This window comes from Rhinolophus ferrumequinum, chromosome 24, assembly GCF_004115265.2.
Source record: "Rhinolophus ferrumequinum isolate MPI-CBG mRhiFer1 chromosome 24, mRhiFer1_v1.p, whole genome shotgun sequence".
Lineage (NCBI taxonomy): Eukaryota > Metazoa > Chordata > Mammalia > Chiroptera > Rhinolophidae > Rhinolophus > Rhinolophus ferrumequinum.
The window spans coordinates 18365651-18386839 of record NC_046307.1 but is presented as its reverse complement, the minus strand read 5'-3'; the positions used below and the strand labels follow the sequence as shown (position 1 = coordinate 18386839).

At 36.7% G+C, this 21189-nt stretch overlaps 1 pseudogene; it reads right to left on the bottom strand.

Annotated features, from left to right (window-relative positions):
- Positions 1-378: 378 nt before the first annotated feature.
- On the bottom strand, positions 379-1728 carry LOC117016460 (elongation factor 1-alpha 1-like; annotated as a pseudogene).
- Positions 1729-21189: the final 19461 nt, after the last annotated feature.

The following is a 21189-nucleotide window of genomic DNA, read 5'->3' as shown; positions in this document are numbered from 1 at the left end:
TGTAACACCAGAAGTAGGTTATGGGCAACTCGAAGTCTTACCTAAGTAGTACTATGGGAAGTTACAGTGTTGACCAAAAGAACACACAGGTTTCTCATTCAACTTTGTTTTAATGGGTCTCAAAATTCTGTGACAGATTTTTGGTCAAGTTGTTTCCATTAAAAAGTACTGATTTTAAAAACTAATAACTTAAAAACTGCCACACAAAAGCAAATGGTCCACAAAACATTCTCCTGTCCTTCTGAAGGTTTTACGATGCATTGTAATCATTAACCAGTCTTTTACTATTACACTTAAATGGCCAATTGAGACAAACAGTTCTGAGACCGTTCTTCCACCACTGATTAAGACTGGGGTGGCAGGTATTGGGGATAATATTCATTTAGCCTTCTGAGCTTTCTGGGCAGACTTGGTGACCTTGCCAGCTCCAGCTGTCTTCTTGTCCACTGCTTTGATGACACCCACAACAACTGTCTGTCTCATGTCACGAACAGCAAAACGACCAAGAGGAGGGTAGTCAGAGAAGCTCTCAACACACATGGGCTTGCCAGGAACCATGTCAACGATGGCAGCATCACCAGATTTCAAAAACTTGGGGCCATCTTCCAGCTTTTTCCCTGAACGACGATCAATCTTCTCCTTCAGCTCAGCAAATTTGCAAGCAATGTGAGCTGTGTGACAATCAAGCACAGGTGCATATCCGGCACTGATTTGGCCTGGATGGTTCAGGATAATCCTTTGCCATGATGAACATCTTTGACAGACACATTCTTGACATTGAAGCCCACATTGTCCCCAGGAAGACTTTACTTCAGTTGTGACTGGAGCAAAAGTGACCACCATGCCGGGTTTGAGAACACCAGTCTCCACTTGGCCCATAGGGACAGTACCAATACCACCAATTTTGTAGACATCCTGGAGGGGCAGACGCAAAGGCTTGTCAGTTGGACGAGTTGGTAGCAGGATGCAATCCAGAGCTTCAGCAGTGTGGGTCCACTGGCACTGCCATCTTTACGGGTGACTTTCCATCCCTTGAACCAAGGCATGTTAGCACTTGGCTCCAGCATGTTGTCACCATTCCAACCAGAAATTGGGACAAATGCCACTGTGTCAGGGTTGTAGCCGATTTTCTTAATGTAGGTGCTGACTTCCTTAACGATTTCCTCGTATCTCTTCTGGTTGTAAGGTGGCTCAGTGGAATCCATTTTGTTCACACCAACAATTAGTTGTTTCACACCCAGTGTGTAAGCCAGAAGGGCATGCTCATGGGTCTGCCCATTCTTGGAGACGCCTGCTTCACATTCACCAAGACCGGCAGCAACAATCAGGACAGCACAGTCAGCCTGAGATGTGCCTGTACTCATGTTTTTGATAAAGTCTCTGTGTCCTGGGGCATCGATGATGGTCACGTAATACTTGCTGGTCTCGAAATTCCACAGGGAGATGTCAATGGTGATCCCACGCTCGCGTTCAGCTTTCAGTTTATCCAAGACCCAGGCAGACTTGAAGGAGTCCTCTCCCATCTCAGGAGCCTCCTTCTCAAATTTGTCGATGGTTCTTTTGCCGATCCCACCACATTTGTGGATCAGATGACCAGTAGTGATAGACTTGCCGGAATCTACGTATCCAATGACAACGATGTTGATGTGTGTCTTTTCCTTTCCCATTTTGGGTTAGATTCAGCGGTGGTTTTCACTACACCTGTGTTCTGGCGGCAAACCCGTTGCGAAAAAGCTTCTCTCTCTTTTTCATTCATTTTTTCCCCAGCTTTTTATCCTGCATTGATTTATACAAGATGGCTCCCTCTAAACCCAAGATTTTCTTCTGGAAACTTTTCAGAAAAGTGGAACTTTTTTCATTATTATCTTGGTATTTCATCCTGAATGTATGAACAACCTTCTTGAATTGCTACATGTCTATAACGACTTTCATTTTCCAATATTTTTGATTTCTACTAAATGTTGTTTCATCTCTCTCCTATAGGCACCTCCTTCTTCACTCATTATTATCCTAGCAACCTCCTACTCACCTTCAATACCTAGAACAAATTTTTATTCTTTAGAGAGGACTTTTTTGCATGCCCTAGGCAATCAGGTTTATATGTACACCTTTTATCTCATTTATCAGATAGCACTGCAATTGTATGATATTATTTCCTTTTCCTAACATATTTTGATTACCTCAGTGGTAAGGGCTACATCATATTATTATATTTGCAGTACTTACTACGGTCCCCATCACACATTACATGTTTGCTGAGATGCGGGAAAGAACAAATAAAGGATTCTAGACTAACTCTGTGAAGCAAAAGTTCTTATTTCTTCTTATTTCTCTAAGATTTTTTGAGGTTTTTTTTTTTTTTTTTTCTCTCCCTTCAACTCTCTCCCTCCGTTTCGAATAGCTTTTTGAATTTGGGGGAATATAAATTTATGAAGTAGTATAATATGATAGTGAAGTCTTTTTTCTTTCCTATCAGATTTTTAGACCATTTAAAAAGTAATTATATGAACTCACAGTGTTATTAGTTATGTTTATTGAATTGACATTTCCATTATGAATCCATTTTTAATTACATTGGACACATTTCATCAATATTTTTCTGAGAGCCGCAGAATGTATAACAGCACATGCAGCAGATTAAATGGAAAATTCTATACCTGAGCAGTTATGCGGCCTCCAGTTATGACTGGAGATTTGATGAGGCCTTTCAAGAATCTTGCCAACTTCAATATGGTCTACTCTAGCAAATAAAAATAGAGAATTAATTACTACGCTGATTTGTAGCACCCCCAAAAATCTAGAAAGTATATAGATGGTTGACCATGTTTCTCAGTTTTCTTCGTTAGTACTATAGGGGAAAAAACACAGATTGAGGGGGAACTTCCCCTATTGGAGGCCTGCTGCCATTACTTGAGAAAGAGCTGAGGAAAGCTAGGGTACATTGCATTGATAGCGTAGGATGTTTGTATCAGTCAAAGACCCTTTTGGTTACAATGGTCAGAACCCTAACTCAAGTGCTGAAGTGGCTTAAGAAGAACAAAGGGAACTTGTTGGCTCATGTAAATGAAAAGATAAGGGGTACATCTTGCTGGACCTTGGAGCTTAAATAAAACACATCTTGACTTTTACTGGCACTCTAAGATTTACCAAAGTCTTTTCCATAAAGCATCATATAATAAATATTTTAGGCTGTTAGAACCTCACCAGGTCTCTATCGCATATTCTTGGTTTTAAGTTTTACAGCCCTTTAAAATGTAAAAACAATCTTAGCGCATAAGTTATATAAATGCAGGCCCTGGGAGAGACTTGGCTCACACACTGTAAATTCTTGCAAAAATATATTTTACAATCATTTTTCTTCCATGTGCAGAACCCAATTCAGTATAATACATGGTCTACTCTAGCAAATAAAAATAGAGAATTAGTTACTATGCTGATTTGTAACACCCCCAAAAATCTAGAAAGTATATAGATGGTTGACCATGTTTCTCAATTTTCTTCATTAGTGCTATAGGGGGAAAAATACAGATTGAGAGGGAACTTCCCCTATTGGAGGTAATGTCCTTTAAAATAAACATTACTTCAGTTTCTTGCTTTTTAACCTTCATATTTTAAAAAAGTACATGCTACTTATTTTGTACAGTAGCTCTCAATTTGGATTTGTCTAATGTTTCTTCATAACTAGATTAAGGTTGTGCATTTTTTTATAAGACTAGCAATGAAGATACATTGTGTCCTCAGTGTATCATGACAGGAGGCACATGATGTCAATTTGTCTCAAAATAGGTGATATTAGATGGTAATATCACCATAGATCACTACATTAAGGTGGTGTCTGCCAGATTTCCTCTCTGTACAGTCACAATTTTTTTCCTTTGTAATCAAAAAGTCCTGTTCCTTATCAAACTTACGCCTACAAATTTTAGTTTCCATTGATGATTTTTCAACATATATATATATAACCTATAATTCCACGGTAAGAAAAAGCTTCCTTCTTTCCTTCCTTCCTGCCTGCCTGTCTTCATTTCAGCATAAAATCATGTAATTCTCACTTTCATTAATGGGTTACAATTTATTGCTAGCATTATTTATTTTAACACTCAAAGTAGTCATGATTTGATCACTGGGAGCCCATTCAAGTCAGATCCTGTGTCCTTTGGACATGTCTCTTCCTTAGTTTTTGATAAAATAAGATATTCCTGGCTCATTTTGCCCCAATCCTGGATCAGCCATTTCTTCAAGAAATCTTCTTGGTTCCTTTTGTGCAGAATGTATATATATATATATATATATATATATATATATATATATACACATTCATATACTGTCATCCTTTGCGGTGTCAGTGCAGGTCATGTGGGAACAGTCAAAAGTCATCTTAAACCCTTCCAGTCATGGTGATAGCCAAACAAAAGCCTGATGAGGAGTCTAAATTTCCACCCCCCGCCGAGCAATACTGAGATATGACCTCACTCTGAGTGTCCACCTCTATCTGACAGAAGTCAGGTGGTGCTTTAACTTTGTCCACTGTGCAGTGTCAGAGGAAACTGCTAAAGCAGAAGGTTTAAATTAGTTTAGGAGTCTCGTAACATAATACTCAAAATATCCAGGATTCAATTAAAAAATCATTCATATTACGAAGAAGTAGAAAAATATCAAAAACAGAAGAACAAATGCCAACACTGAGATGACAAAGATGTTAGAATTAAGTGACATGGATTAAAGCAGCCAACAAAAGAATGCCTCAATGAGCAACTTTGAACATGCTTGAAAAGAATGGAAAAGTAGAAAGTCTCAGAAAAGACACAGAAAAATAAAGACTGAAATAAAAATTTTATAATTTAAAAATAACTAAAATTAAAAAAACACAACAACTTATAGATAAGCTGAACAGCAGAATGGAGAAGACAGAGGGAACCTCAAGACAAGACAATAGAAATTATCTAATCAAAACAATAGATAATAATAGACTGCAAATCTACACAAAGAACCTCAGAGACCTGCAAGACTATAACAAAAGATCTAACATTTTTGTCATTGGAGTCCCAGAAAGCAAGGGGAAAGAGCACGGTGGGATTGAAAAAATATTCAAAGAAATGATGGCTAAAAATTTTCCAAATTTTTCAAATGACATACGGAACAAACAGATGAGCAAAGCCTAAGTGGAAACTCAATCAAAGATCATTTGATGAGTAAATATCTTACTCAGATTCAAAGGACTTTAACTGAATAGATGTGTTAGTGGCCGCATACTGTAGAGGCTCATGTTAGGTGTCAGTAGGCCCACTGGCTGCCTGTAGCTCAATGTCAACAACCTGTAGCCTGGAGACAGTGGGTCTGATGGTTCAAAGTGTATAGATCTATGTATAAGGAATCCCCTGGGGCTTTGCTGGTCAGAGACTCTAAGTCTATAAAGTCTCTCTGAGAACCATTAAAAATCTGTCATAAATTAAAAATCAGAGTTTCCTGATAATCATTGAGTTAAAGTAAACAAAGTTTTGCAGGTTACTTATCACATCCCTTCTGACTAAGAAGCCCTGAATGACACTGTTTGACTCTTGGATGCCTCTCCTTGCAGTTTCAATTAACAGATTGATCCCTAATGAGATAGGCCTCATGTTAATTACAAGACTGATGTCCAAGGAGATAAAAACAAGGGTGCACACAGATATTCTTTAGGAAAATGATGAGAATAAAGGGAATGTAGAGGGAAAATGAGGTCAGAAATTGCAAAATCAGGAAAAATTATAATGCTTATTAAGAATACTGCTCATCTCTTACTTTCAATTTTTTTCGCTCTCTGTGTGTATTCTTGTACTATTTCCCAGGTGGGTGGTTATCGATGTAGAAGAATAATTGAGATATTAGTAATGGCATTCAGTCTCAGTGCTCCTTTGGGAGCAGGAAGTGGGCAGGGAGGCATTGCATTAGAAATGTGGGAGAAGAGAATGGGGAGAAGAGATGAGGTGAAGGTTGTTCCCTGGGTTAGCCTTTCTTCTCCCGTAGTACGTACGTCCTATTCTCATCTAGGACACTGAGGCAATCCATAGGATACTCCCAAGAGTGCCATTATTCTCAGGGACTCTGCAGACATTACTGTTATGGAGGAAAACCACTCTCCTGAGGGGGAATTATTTTTGTCCATTCATTGAGCATGACTAACAGAAAAGTTATAGAAAGAATATCATCAGCTAAGGTGAAGCTGCTCAACTCTTTTTGGCCATTAGACAACTGCATTTTTGGCACTAAGTAATCTACTAATAGATGGAAAGTTCACTACTCACTGAAGGGAGAGTATGTCTTTCAGGTACGTCTTTCAGATTTTCCCATGATAAAGACATAATATCATATTATGTACAAAATGGTTGCTAAAAATTAGTACTATAAAACAAACAAACAAAAAAAACCCCTGAACACTTCTTATATGTTCGACACATGCTAAAAGCTAAGACACATGTCAGACAGTGCTAACAGGTTCCTATTGACCTCAATCATTATTATGTAATTCAATAAAGTAGTTAATACTATTTTCCCCACTTTACCTATGAGTACACTAGGCCATACAGGCTATAAGTTGTGGAGTCAGGATTTAACTTTGATTCCATTGTCCAAAGGGTTTTAAAGTCACTAGTTGGGGCCAGGCCAAGAGGGCTTTGAATAACAAAATAAGGAATCTGTGTTTTATTCTCCAAACATTTGGGAATTAAATAAAGGTTTTAAGCAAAGATGTGACGTCATTAAAATGATATTCTAATAGGATTAACGTGAGCACAGTGTACAAAACAGATTTAAGGGAGAAAGAAGAGATATTCAAAAAAGCATGAAATCTACCATTTATTGAGCACCTGTTATGTATCAAGCACATGCTATCTAATTAATGAAAGATATAAGGCCTGGAATAGAGCAAAAGGAGAGGGAGTCAAGCTCAATGGGCAAGTATATAGAACATACAGTAAGTAAAATCAGTAGAATTAGCAATTGATTACCAAGAAGATTCAGAGTGTGATATCCAGAAAGTTCTCAAATAGATTTACAATATCTCCTTCATTATGGCAAGATTCAAAGGCCCTGGGAAAACAGGACATCAACCTGTGAAATAATCAGCCCTATTTCCTGACAAAGGCCTTCATGTGTTGAAACTGGTTTTGTGGGTCAGCCTTGGCCAGACATACAGAAGTTAATGTCTTTGGCTTTTATTTTGAATAATTTTAAATTTACAGAAAAGTACAGTGCAAAGAATTCACATACAGAGGGTGCCAAAAAAAAAAATGTATACACATTTTAGGAAAGAAAAACTGTATTAAAATTGTAATACTCAATATATACCGATAACAAAAGATGAATACAAGTCACGTCTGACTTCTGCAATTTCAAGAGGTGCTCAAAGTGGTTACCATCAGCGTCCCGACACTTCTGATTACGGCGAACTACTGCTTGAGCAACATCGACCAAAGTGGCCACTTGTATACATTTTTTGGCACCCCCAATATTTCACAGCATCAATCTGCTTCACTTACAACACAGGACTATAGCATACACTTTATCAATCAGTAAACATAATTTATCAAGAGCTCATAATGAGTATAGCCCTGAATCTGCTGCTATATATCTATTCTAATAGAATGCCCAGAAAGCAGCAAGTACTACATCTCTATCATGAAAATAGCATATATATGTGTGTGTGTATGTGTGTGTGTATGTGTATACAATGTATATAACACCATGAAAATATCTATACAAAACTTCAGAGCTCACCTCAAATTTGTTCAAAGAGTTTTTGGGGTTTTTTTGCATCTGTGAATCTTGCAGCAATGGGGCTTTGAAAAAAAAATGTTCAAATGTTCAAAATTCCAAAACTTCATGAATATCTTTAATGTAAAGGACTTTTTAAGCGCACTGAGCTGAACATATTGAAATATTTCATTTACTGTTTCCATTTTAGGGTTGATCCTAATTTACAGGAGATGCTGGCACGATATCAGTCTTTAGAAATGAAACTAAATTCTCCACTGATTGTTTTCTTTGCCCACCAAATCTCCAGTCCCAGCTCTTCCCTTATTGTGCACCCCCTCACTTCCACAATTTTTTCCCAAGGATTGAAAATGTGGAAAGAAAGATGCCTTTCAAGTGGAAAATTCAACTGTGAACGAAGGCCTAGAAGAAATATCTTGGATGAGAAAGGAGGGGTTGGATTGGCTATGGGAGGAAATGAATTATCTGATTTGATTAGAAAGGAGAGTGATGAGAAAATGGCACAAAAAAAAGAAAATATTCATTTATAAACTATGAATGATTATTTGTTAACTATTTGCTGACTATCCTCTAGAAATGAGCACGTAGTGCGTATATATCACTGCCAGGGCCTCTGGGACCTGCTTGTGGTTTGGAAGACATAAAATAAAAAAAAAAAACTGGTTCTACAATGCAATGCCCTTTCTGAGGTTACATGAGCTAGTTAATTTTACATGGACCAAAAATCAGTTGAGAAAATGCACAACATGAATACAGTATAAAAATGTTTAATAAATTAGTCTGGAACTTAACAACAAAATTTAAATGTCCTGTGTTTCATGGATCACCCACTATAAGCGAAAGTTGCAGCTGTGCCAGGTACTGGATATACAAACTTGAATAAGGCAAGTCTCTCCTTTCAAAGGGCTTATGGTTTTATTGATGGATAGTGGGTGATGGGATGGACAAGTAAGTAAACTTCTTTAATATAGTATTATAGAGAAGTATATGTTATGGCAGCACACAGAATGGATACAAAACCATATGCAGGAGATCAAGTATGTTTCTCAGAAAAGATAATATTCAATCTGAGTTTTAAGAGACCAAAGTAATCAAAGAGTTGGGACTGACATGCAAGGCAGAGGGAGCATTCTGGTTGAGATGACTGTTGATATCCTGGAATAAAATAACCCAGCTATTCCAAGGTTTTCTAAGCTCTACACATGACTCTCATATTGATGGTTTTTAAAACCCCTCCTGCCAACCTTCGAGACAATTCAGGCACGTTTCCGAGAATAATTAACTGTCACACAGAAGGGCTTGTCTTATTATTGAGTTTAAAGGAAACACCCCATTGCAGGTACTCTCTATTAATCTTTTTTAATCTAATTTTCTTTACAGTACATATCACTTTCTGTAGCTCACTTACGTATTTGTTGTCTAACTATGTCCACTAAAATGCAAGCCCAAAAGATTGAGGACCTAGTAGTATATCTTATTCATTTCTATATCCCCAGTATCTGGAACAGTCCCTGTTATACTGAAGATGTTCAATAGATGCTTGCCTTCTATACCAACTGGAACAAAGGTTAAGAACAACCGCTGTATGTCTACCCTGGAATTTTAGCAGCGTATTAATGAACTACAGTCCTTGATTTTAGTGACTACTGAGTCTTAAAACAACATCAAAGAATCTATTCTGTCACGTTAGAACTTTATTATAGTGCAAGTATTTGACAAAATATAATCATTGTCATGGTGTTAAGTAGTTTTATGATAGCAATCAACAAATCCTGTGCAAATATCATGTCTCAATTGATGAGGTTTATACATAGAGACACACTTTATATGTTTATGTATCTCACACTAGAACAAATAATACAAAGGGAAACCAACTCAATTTATCAAGTATTTGTTGACTAGTTTTTATGTGACAAAGCTTTTGGGTAAAAGAATCAGTGATTACTCCCTGATTTAAGCATGGTTTACAAAACAAATCTGAATCCTTTTTGGAAGACCTACTATAATTAAAACACCTTTCCAGTTGTAAACCTGCCTCATGGTACGAGAATGGATTTGAACTCCAGGGAAATAATATTCAATTTTGAATTGTCCCACAATGTTCCCATCTTCCAACGTGCTATTTCAGTGATAATCATAGTGACAAAAAGCATAACCACAATTAAAATATATCAAGACTCACAGTAGGCTAGGCCCTGTGTACAAGGAACATACCTATTGCCCTCAGGACTATTTCATGGACTATTACCATTATCTCTGTTTGGCTGTGAGAAGACTGAGACATAGAGAAGTTTGTTCTGAAAAGTCATAGAGCTATTTTGTCAAGACCTATACAAATATCTGACCATAGAGCTCACCTTTCTAGTCACTATACCATATGGCACTAAAACACTTGCATTTTTTCCTCAAACAAAATAATCTCATTTAGGGCTTACCTGTTGGGTTAGAATTCCTATTAATTTCTGTTATTAAGAGCCGCTTGTCTGTTTATCTACTCGATCATCGACTTAAACGTGCAAAGAATCAATGCTAAATTCATTTGCTATTGAGCTGGACTCTTACTTTCATTTCTGTGGTTCCTGTGGGGACCTTTGAAGACACAGCAAAACTGAAAATGATAGACATCGTAGGGCCCTGGCTGTGTCTCAAAGCAAGTAAAGATCAGAAGTCCTCACAACTCTTCTCTTGATGACTTTTCTTAACCAGCAGTTGCTATCATACTCATATCATATCTTGAGTAAGTTCATTTGAGATAGCGCAATGTGTTTTCTTCTCGCTGTAATGCATCCTCTCAAATGGAGTGAAAACATTTTGCTAACCTACTTCATACTTTTTCTCATTTGTCCTCTTCCCAGGCTCAAGTGACACTATATACAAAAATGACGTAAGTGATAGTGAGATCTATAATCCCGAACTGATCTGGCTTTGAGTTCAGACCTACCTGTTAAAGAGGCTATTTGTGTATAGTGGAAACCTCAAAGAAATCAGCCCTACACAGATCTTTGTTCCCTGGTGGCCCTGCCTCTTACCATGTTTCCCCAAAAATAAGACCTAGCTGGACCATCAGCTCTAACGCTTCTTTTGGAGCAAAAATTAATATAAGACCCGGTTTTATTTTAATATAATATAAGACTGGGTCTTATATAATATAATATAATATAATATAATATAATATAATATAATATAATATAATATAATGTAGTATAATATAATATAAGACTGGGTCTTATACCAGGTATAATATAATATAATATAATATAATATAATATAATATAATATGCAATATAATACCAGGTAATGTAATACCAGGTAATATAATACCAGGTGATATAATATAATATAATATAATACCAGGTCTTATATTATTTTTGCTCCAAAAACTCATTAGAGCTGATGGTCCGGCTAGGTCTTATTTTCGGGGAAACACAGTATCATCTATATGTCTTAGGGCATGCTGGTTATTCTTCTTGGTCCTCTTCTTCTTCTTCTATTAAAAAAAATTTAAATGCTATACCACTTCTCAAGGTTTTTTGGGTTTTTTTTCTTACTAAAGATCATACAAGCTCAATGTTAGCCATGAAATATGCACTTAATAAACAGTAATATACTTCAACGACACAGCCAAAAACAACCTCAGCATGACTCATCATGGTAAAATTTCCATCACCCCTGACCCTGGAGTTAGCCTACTGAACTACTTACTGTAGGATAGGAGGAAAGAAAGTTGAGGACCCAATGAATTTAGCTCGTTTCCTGGCAGACTCTGATTGCTTCTTTAGTTACCACAGTGGTTTCACTATAAGATTTAGTCTCCTTGCTCCATCTTGTGCTGGACAAAATCAGAGTGTTTTGCTTGGGCTTGGAACCATTCATTCATTCATTCATTCATTCATTTATTCTTGGCATTGAGGAGCCAGGAAACTCACATGTACCCAAAGTTGATGAAGGATAGACGGCAAAATCTAAGATCTAGGTACTGATTCCAGGAGCTACTTGACCAGTGAGTGATTAAGGGGGAGGGAAGGCAAATTTGAGCATCAAGATTTCTAGAATCTTCAATGCTTTCCCATAGGTAGAACTTATTCACAAACCACCTAGTAAATACTTGTATTGTTTTCTTAGAGGATGAGAACTTGATTATATATATATATATATATATATATATATATATATATATATATTTATATACATATATATTTTTTATTCTATGGTATTAGAAGATAAACTATTTAGTTGTATGTGTTTCTCAATTAAAAAAACAAAACAAAAAACTTTGAACAAATCTTATTAAGATCTTATTTGGGGAAGAGGAATAAATATCTTCCTATGAGTCTAGCCCATGTGGAAACAAATTGGAGAAAACAACAACAACAACAAAAAAAACTATAAAATATTCTAAATCAGCTTTCCTTAAATGTTTCGAATAATTCATGGCCATTTCTTTTAATCGGTACTCCTCTTTCAAAAATCATTAGTTATAGTGCTCTCTCCATTGAAGCAGTGTACATTATCTGGTTTTGTGTCCTTGTACTGAATTTGGCAGAGCCAATGAATTAGAAAGAGGTTGGTGACTGGGCCTTATTTACATATGTAAATTTGAGAACTTCTTTGGGTTCCCCAACAGTGTGGCCACAAAGTCTCTATCTTTGCTTTCAGATCCAAAATGTTGCCTGAAAATGTGAAGACAATCCAAAGGCACAGGTGACAGAAGGGAGACCAGATGACTGCACTCTGGGAAGGGAGCAAGGGTTTTGCTTACAAACTACCAGGTTTTGAATAGTGACAATTTTTTCTCTTCAAAACCAGATTAATTTTGTGAGCTGCTTGTTCTCCAGTGGCTCCCTTTTTTATGGGCCAAATAACTCATTAAAAATTTAAGATTTATCCATTTTTACATTTTTAGTCCAAGGAGTCATCTGGGACAAAATGTGCTCCATGAAATACGTGCACACAACCAGACCCAAAACCCCTTGAATTAATACAAGTTGTGAAAAACATGCAATCCATAGATGCAAATCACCCAACTTCACTAACTCTTTACCTTTCCTGAAAGCCTTCTTTGTCTCACTCACGCTGGCCCCACGCCCTCTGCATTCTCATACCAATTCCACTTCAAATTTCAATATCTGAAGAGCTATTAAAAAGATGAGGATACAAAGTCCTAACCTTACTTACCCTAACCAAATTCCTGTCTGTCAAAATGCTTCACTCTTGACCTTCCAGTCAGAAATTCCACTAAAACATTAAATTCCACTAAAACACTAAATTCTAATAAGTTGACCTATTACACAATTTGATTCAATCTTCTTTGTCTCTCTAATTTTTAATACACCATGTGATATAGAGTAGAAGTTTATGTTATATTGGTGGAATAGATGAACAATGTAAGCGTTGGGAATTTTGAATAATTTGGATACATTGCATGTGGATTTATTCAAAACTAACATACAGACACTTTAAATCACCAATTTCATACATAAATATAGCCATTTATTGTGTTAAGTATTAAGCAAAAATAATAAATAGAATTCTACCAGAAAGTCTCTGACTGCCTCTATACTCCTGCCCCAGGGCCTTGGTTCATACTCTTCCTCTGTCTTAAAGGAGTTTCCTCCTCCTATTTTGCCTGGTCCAACTCAAAGCCCACCTCTTCCACAACATTTTTGCTGCTTAGTCCAGCTTTTGTTGAGCCTTTCTTCTTAGGAATCTGTCTGCTTTCATCAAAGCAGAGAGGGTCAAGATACACTTAGGTATCTTTTTAATTCAATACTTACTAGGGTGTTGTCTACTTTACTATTCTGCAACCTCGGAGAAGTTTAAATAACTACATCAGAAGACAAAAGGAGCAGAAACAAGAAGGGAAGTGTGGGGGGACAGACAAAGGTAATGCAAGCTTTCCTTTACTTTGTTTTCTATGCAGGCGCCCTGCCGTTGTTTAGGAAAACCATCTACTTGCAGTGATAAATTACTTGCAAATTATATCAACCCTAAATTGCTTCTCAAAGTTTCTAGCTGCTGACGGCAGCAATGTTTTATAGAGATTTAAACAAGGTGATTTGGCAAAGGAGCATCAACTTACACTTGTACAGCCCTGAAATGAGTTTTGGTGGCAGAGAGAGACTGAGAAATGAGGTAGATGTTCCGAATACTTAATTTGTCACTTTGTGTACTTGTGCTGCTTGAGGTAACTGCAGTACAAATGTTTGATGGTCAGAGATATTTAACCTTCTTTACTGCTTGGGGGAGCATTTGCCTATATTGTTTTAGGCTAAAGAAAAAAAAAAACAGCTATGCAGAAGGCTTCTTACCCTCCTCTTCAGTGGACTTTTACTGCTTTGCAATTTTGTTTAATGCCATGTAAAACTGCTCCAGGGAGAATGGAACAGTGAAAAGTGAATATTTGGGTCTCTCTCTCTCTCTCTGTCTCTCCCCACCCCGCCCATGCTTGAACACCCAGCTTCTTTTTTCAGAGCGACAGCCTAATAAAAATTTAAAGGTTTGCTTCTATTGAACCAAAGTTGAACTGCAATCACGTGACATTTCTGTTTTAAAATGAGATGTAGTCACAGTGCCAGCAAAATATAAGAATTATTATACTTAGGAATCAAACAGCACAAATACTTGTCTGGTTCTTGACCCCGCCTCTTGTCTTTCAGGCACAGGTTCCCCCATTTAGCGAAGTATTCAGCTTTGTCTCCGGTGAAGGGATTGAGCTGAACAGCTTGATTCCGACCACTGCAAGAACATCTCCTTCAAAGTTTTTTATCAACAAAACATTTGCAACTTTTGGGATTTCCTCGAAATCCTTCAAGGGTACGTGGCTGCTTTCATCAGAAACTGCCTGGCTCCTGAATGGAAGAGGTGGGCATCTGGTGTGAAGACAGATCATTCCCAAGGAAACCACCTGCCTGGTGTAGCACAGATGCTCAGAGAGCAGCTTTACAAACTAAAGCAAAACTCAATTTGTGACGAGAAGTGTTCCAACTCACAGAGCCCTGCAGAAGTGCAGCAGTGATGTAGGTGATGTTGGATCTGCTGGCAGTTTCTGAGTGTGGGCCGGGATCATGTCTCGTGAAGCCGAAGAATGGAAACACGGACCAGGGAGAAGCAAAAAGTTTTTAAAAGAGGATAGTTTATTAGAGGCAGGAGAAGAGGTTGCAGCTCCTGAGCGAGCGGTAGGTGGTCCCGAATGGGGGGTGCCCCATGACTGAGGCAAAAGCTCTTACTTTTATACCTTCCCTTGCCTGCTTGGGGAAGGGGAGCTGTTTGGAGAAGGGAATTGGCGCCTGTTAATGAAATTCGTCTACCAGGTTTGTTCTGCTTGCCCATCCTGGAGGAATTAGCAAAGTAACCCACTATTATCTATCAGATCTGCTCCATTTGTCAGACCAAAAGGAATTTTATGACTAACCTCAAGGCCTTGTTACATTATGTCCTGGAGCGAAGGAGTGATTTCACAACCTGGAGTTTTAGGATATGGCTGTCTTTTCTTTATTCCACCAGGGAACTCCCTGTCTACCTAGCAATCATACTAACTAACCTGTCTCAGCAGAAACCCAAGGTATGTCCAGAATTCACAAATGTCGATCTTATAGTGCGTTTCACTGGCCCCTTGCTCTCCATTCATTTATTAAATTAATAAATATTCTAGAGTGCTTACTACTAATGCCAATGCATTTTGTCAGACACTCTAGAAACGCAGTGGATATCAAAACGACAAAATCTCTGCTCATAAACTTACATTCTGGAAGAGGAAGTACACATACAAAAGAGTCTTTTGATCATTATAAGCGCTATAAAGGAAAGAGACAGGGGAAGAGATACCATAAAACATGGGGTGAAGTGGGGCAGCATTAGAATGACTGATCTAAGATGCTCTTTCCGGGGCTCTGAAGGGGGCTGCATTTCAGCGGTGACCTGAAGAATGAGAAGACATGGGATACCCAGATATGCAAATAAAGCAGAAGAGGGAATTTGGACTGAGCTTGAGGTAAGAGCTTGTGCACCAATTTAAGGACATTGCAGAAGTCCGGGAGAGGGCAGCACGACAACAATTTACAAAGATAAGCAGGGATCATACAGGTCATTTTAAGGAGTTACAATTTACTTATTTGTTTACCCTAAGAGCATTGAAAAGCAATTAGTACTTTCATTTACAACTCACAACTAAGGAGTTTTGAACACTTTTTCATGTGATTACGGGTCATTTGTATATGTTCTTCTGTTAAATGTATGTTTGATACTTTTGCCTGTTTTATTATTTTTTGTCATTTTACTATTGACTCGTAAGGGTTCATATATTCTGGACATAAGTCTTTTGTTGGATTTGTGCATTTTGATTATTCTTTCCCACTTTGTAGCTTGCCTATTCATTTTCTTAATGGTGTCTTTTGACGAACAGACATTTTCAATGTTAATGATGCCCAATTTATAAATTTTATATTTTGTCATTAATGATTTTTTTGCTGTAAAAGCAATCTATAGCTAGCCTCACATCACAAAGCTCTTCTCCACTGCTTTCTCCTAAGTAATGTCATGTTTCTAGCTTTTGTGCTTAGATCTATGATCCATCAAAAATTAAGTTTTGTGTGTGAAGTATGGTAAAACTCAAAATTCTCTATTAACCATATGTTAAAAACACAACAAAACAACAACAACAAAAACTTTCCTGTCACCACTGACTTCACTTCGTGCCTTGATCGTGAATCAACCATATGAAAGTACGTATCCTTTCTTTCTATTGCTTTTCTGTTCCTTTGATCTACTTGACTATCTTTATGCCAATAACACCCTGTATTAATTGACATAGCTTTATAATAAGTCTTGAAATCAGATATGGTAAGTCTTCCAATTTCTTTGAAGGATTGTTTTGGTTTCTCTATACACTTTGCAGTTCAATATCATTTTAGAATCAGCTTGTCAATTTCTAAATAAAAAAACTTACTTGGATTTTGATTGAGATTCAATTGCTACCACAGATCAATTTGGGGGAAACGCACATCTTAGTAACATCAAGTCTTTTAATCCATGGACAGCGTATATTTCTCTACTAACTACTGCCTGTTTTAATTTCTCTCAACAGTGTTTTATCATCTTGAACTCCTTTTATTATATTTATTCCTAGGTATATAATTTTAATGTCATTGTAAATTTTTTCCTTTTACTTATTTTCCTATTGTTCAATGATAGTATATTTAATACCATAATTTTTATACATTAATCTTGCATTTTGTGACTTTCCTAAATTTATTTACCATTGCTATAATTTTTTTGTACATAAGATTTTCTAAGTACACAGTCACGTCAGCTGTGAATAATGAGAGTTTTTCTTTTTCTAGTCTTACTTTTCTACCTTTTATTTCTTTTGCTTGTCTTTTTACACTGGCTAAGACTTCCAGAGAATGTTACATAGCTGTGATAAGATTTGACATTATTGCTTTGTCCCAAGTCTTAGATGAAAACATTCAGTGTTTCACTATTAATTAAATGATGCTAACTGGAGATTTCTCATAGATTTTCTTTATGTGATTGAGAAAGATTCCTTATATAACTTTCAAATACTTTAGTTTGCTATGTATTTCTAACATGAATTCATATTAGATTTCGTCAAATGTTTTTCCTACATCTATTGAGATAATCCTTTGATCTTATCATTTATTATTTTAATGTGGTAAAGTGCATTAATTCCCTTTTGAATGTTAACAAATAAAGAGCAGCATTCTTGAATAAACCCCTTTTGATCATGATACTTTTAATATATTGCTGCATTTGATTTGCTAACATTTTGCTAAGGACTTTTGGCCCTTTTCTTCTGAAGGTTGTTAGGCTTGTGTTCTATTTTATTTTGGTGTCAGAATTATGCTGAACTCATAAACCAAATAGAGAAATGTTTCTTCTCTGTTTTCCAAAATGAATTTTTGAGTAAGATTGCTATTACTTGAAAGTTTGGAAGAATTCACTAGTGAAGGCATTTGGGCATCAAATTTTCTTGGTAAGAAGGTTTTATTTTTGCTCTTTTTGTTTTTGTTGTTATAAATTCAATGACTTTAATAGATAAATGTCTTCCTGTGTTTTCTATATCATCTTGCATTAATTTTTTCGTGTTTTTCAAAGAATTTGTCCATTTCATCTAAATATTCAATTATTTGCATGAATATCCCCTATCTTTTTAATATCTAGAATATAAGCATGTATATCAATAAATTTTCTTCTATATGTATTTTAATATATATTTTCTGGTGATTTATTTTATGATTCATGAGTTATTTCAAAGATCTCGTTGAATTTCCAAATAATTGAGGATTTTCTATATATCTTATTCTTCATTTCTAATTTATTATTATTGTGACCTAAAATATACTCTGTATAATTTCTATCATGTACAATTTGTTGAGACCTGATCTGTGGCCCACATATAATCTATCTTGGTGAATATTCTATACACTTTTGAAAAAAATGGTATTCTGTAGTTTTGGACTGTAGTGTTTATAAATATCAAATAGGTCTATTTATTGGTGGTGTTAAACCGATTAGTACTGCTCCATTTGCCTCAATTGCTCTGGTTCATTTTTTTCACTTTTTTTTTTTTTTCTCCAAGTGCTTCCATTTGGACAATATTGAAACTTCCTGACACTTTTCTGTTATGTCCAGTCTTCTGTCAAGATCTTCAAATTAATTTTCATTTTTCCTAACAAATGCTTATTTGTACCCTTTCCATTTGGTACTTTTTATAGTTTACTACTCTGCTGAAATTCTCCTGGACAAATGGAAATAGGGAAGATACTTCACACTTTCCAAAGTAATGCTCAAAGATTTTTTTTTGTTTTTTTGTTTTGTTTTGTTTTTAAACACTGAAAATACTACGTGCTTTGTGATCAGTAGACACTCTTTGTTTATTCCAGTTGAGTGCTAATGTAATTTGAATTGGTAGATAGGAAGTCAACAGTTACCAGATCTCATTAATTTGCCCGATAGCCAAATTAGAGGAGTATGAACAGGCAATACCTCCAGCAACTGTAGTACAGGTGAACCCACACGTCCACATTCTTCATTCAAGTAAAGGCCATCCTCATCTTTTAAAATAAATGTAAACAAATACAGTCAAGAGTTCCCTGGGTGCTGCTGCTGGAGAACACCGATGTGCAGCTATTTCACTACAAGCTTTCTTCATTTTGATATTGAGATGGAGGTCAGTATGTTAATTGAAACTTAGAATATGCTAATGTGAACATCAATGAAGTCTGGCAATTCTGTAACTTCATTAACTCTTGATCTTTTGCATTTGGGAAAACAGATTTCAATATTCTTTGTACGTCAGTCCTTGAGAGATACACGAAACCCACTTTGAATTCTCTAATAATAATATGGTAACAGAAGTGTACCGTTGTCATCTCCCTTTGAAGAGTGGCTATCACAATTTCAAGTGTATATGAATCATTAAGGGAGGATGCTAAAATGCAGATTCCGCGGTCTTTCAGCCCAGAGATTTTAATTCAGATTACAGTGAGGCCCAGAATCTGAATGTTAAAGACCGAGGCAAGACTTATGTGAAGTAATGCCTTATAATTAAGTCTCAAATGTACAAATTTACAAAGCCCAAGTGACTCCTTATACCCTGATACGGGCATGACTTATCTACCTGGTCTCCTTTTACTTTACTCTCCCCTGACTATTTCAACTTCTGCTAAACTGCCATTCAGTTTCCATAAAACTGTATGCTCCTTTCTGCCCTTAAACTATCACATGTGCTGTTTCCTTTACCTGGAACCCCTTGTCTTTTTTGTCTGATCAACACCTTCTCTTTCTTGGGCCTCAGCTTAAATGCTTCCCTAGTACACAGATTAGGTGGGCCTCATTTCTGTAAACCACTCTCCTACTCCAATTAGAAATTTCTTTTAAAACTTTCCTTCTTCACAGCTATTTACACAGCTGTAATTAGCTGTATGCATTACTTAAAAAGAAAACAACAACAACATTAAATCACTGCCTTTCCCACTAGAAGTATAAGCTTATTGATCTTACTGATTCTGTTCAGCTATACTACATACTGACTATCTCCGTGACTGGCACAAAATAGGCATGTAGTAACTCCTCATGGACTGCCTTACTTCTCATGGGTGCAAAAAGAAGCAATGTCAACCATCAAACCTTTGTCCTTCCATATTGCCTGTTTGTTGTTCTAGCCAGGCATCATCCTTTCTCTTCTTTGGGGGACAGATCCTTCTAATTTTACTCCATCCGCATGGTTACTTTGGGTGCCATCCTGCTACTTAACTCTAAAACCTCTCCTCCTGAATACAGTTGGTTTGTCCAAGCACAATTATACTTTTTGTACAAAATTTTTGGAAGTAAAGTCAAAATAGAGAAGAGATTTTTCTGGGTAACTGGTCTATGAGATAAAATAGTCAGGAACTCTCGGGAGCTCTTGTTCAAACATAACTGGAGAAGTAGAGAAAGCCGGTCTCCAAACAAAGAGAATGAAGCAGATAGGCAGAGACGTATGTGGGAAGATAACCCTGTTTTCGTTCTAGGCTGTGTTTGTTCCTGAGGCCCAACCACTTTCCTGTCTTTGACTTCCTGCAATTGTTCCACATATCAGAAGTCTGACTTGGGTTTCACTGGGCGAAAATCAAAGTGTCTGCAGGGCTGCTTTCCATTCTGCTTTTTCCAGCTTCTAGGAGCTGTCCACATGCTTTGACTCACGACCACTCCCTCTGTCTGCAAAGCCAGCCATGTCACATCTCTCTAAACCACCTGAGAAAGGTTCTCTGCTTTTAAGGACTCCTGAGATTCAGTTGGGTCCATCCAGATAATCAAAGATAATCTCATTTCAAGGTCCTTAACCTTAAGTCTGCAAATCTCCTTCTGCCAGAAAAGGGAACATATTCACAGGTTCTGGAAATAAGAACATGGACATCTTTGGGATTCTCTCGTGTGCATAAAGTAGGTTATACTGTATTTCTATAACAAGAGAACTCCATAAACCCTCTTGTGTTTTCTGTCTATATTGATGGCAATACAATTCCTAGGTTAGAAACCCAGAGCTTTCCTCAATGTCTTCTGCTGACAGCATACACATCCAGTCATCCAGTGATTCACTGAGTTCTACACAATTTGCCCCTAAAATGGATAAACTTTTTTTCCCCATTTTCATTCTTTTTTCCCCCCAGAGTCATAGTAGCTTAGAGTTTAAATCCCTTTTTACCTGTACTAATACAGCCTCCAACCTGAATTCCCTGCCTGTAATTTCTTTTCCCAGCTCCTCTTCTCATCGGTAATGGTATTATCTTTTACTGTTATACTTACTACGTAATCACATAATGCTACAAATTTCCTAATAAAAAGAATTTGATGGTTCTTAAAGTCTTTAAACTAAGCTCAGACTTTAATAACATGATCTAATTTAACTCATGATATGTTTATTTTTGTTTTGCCTTC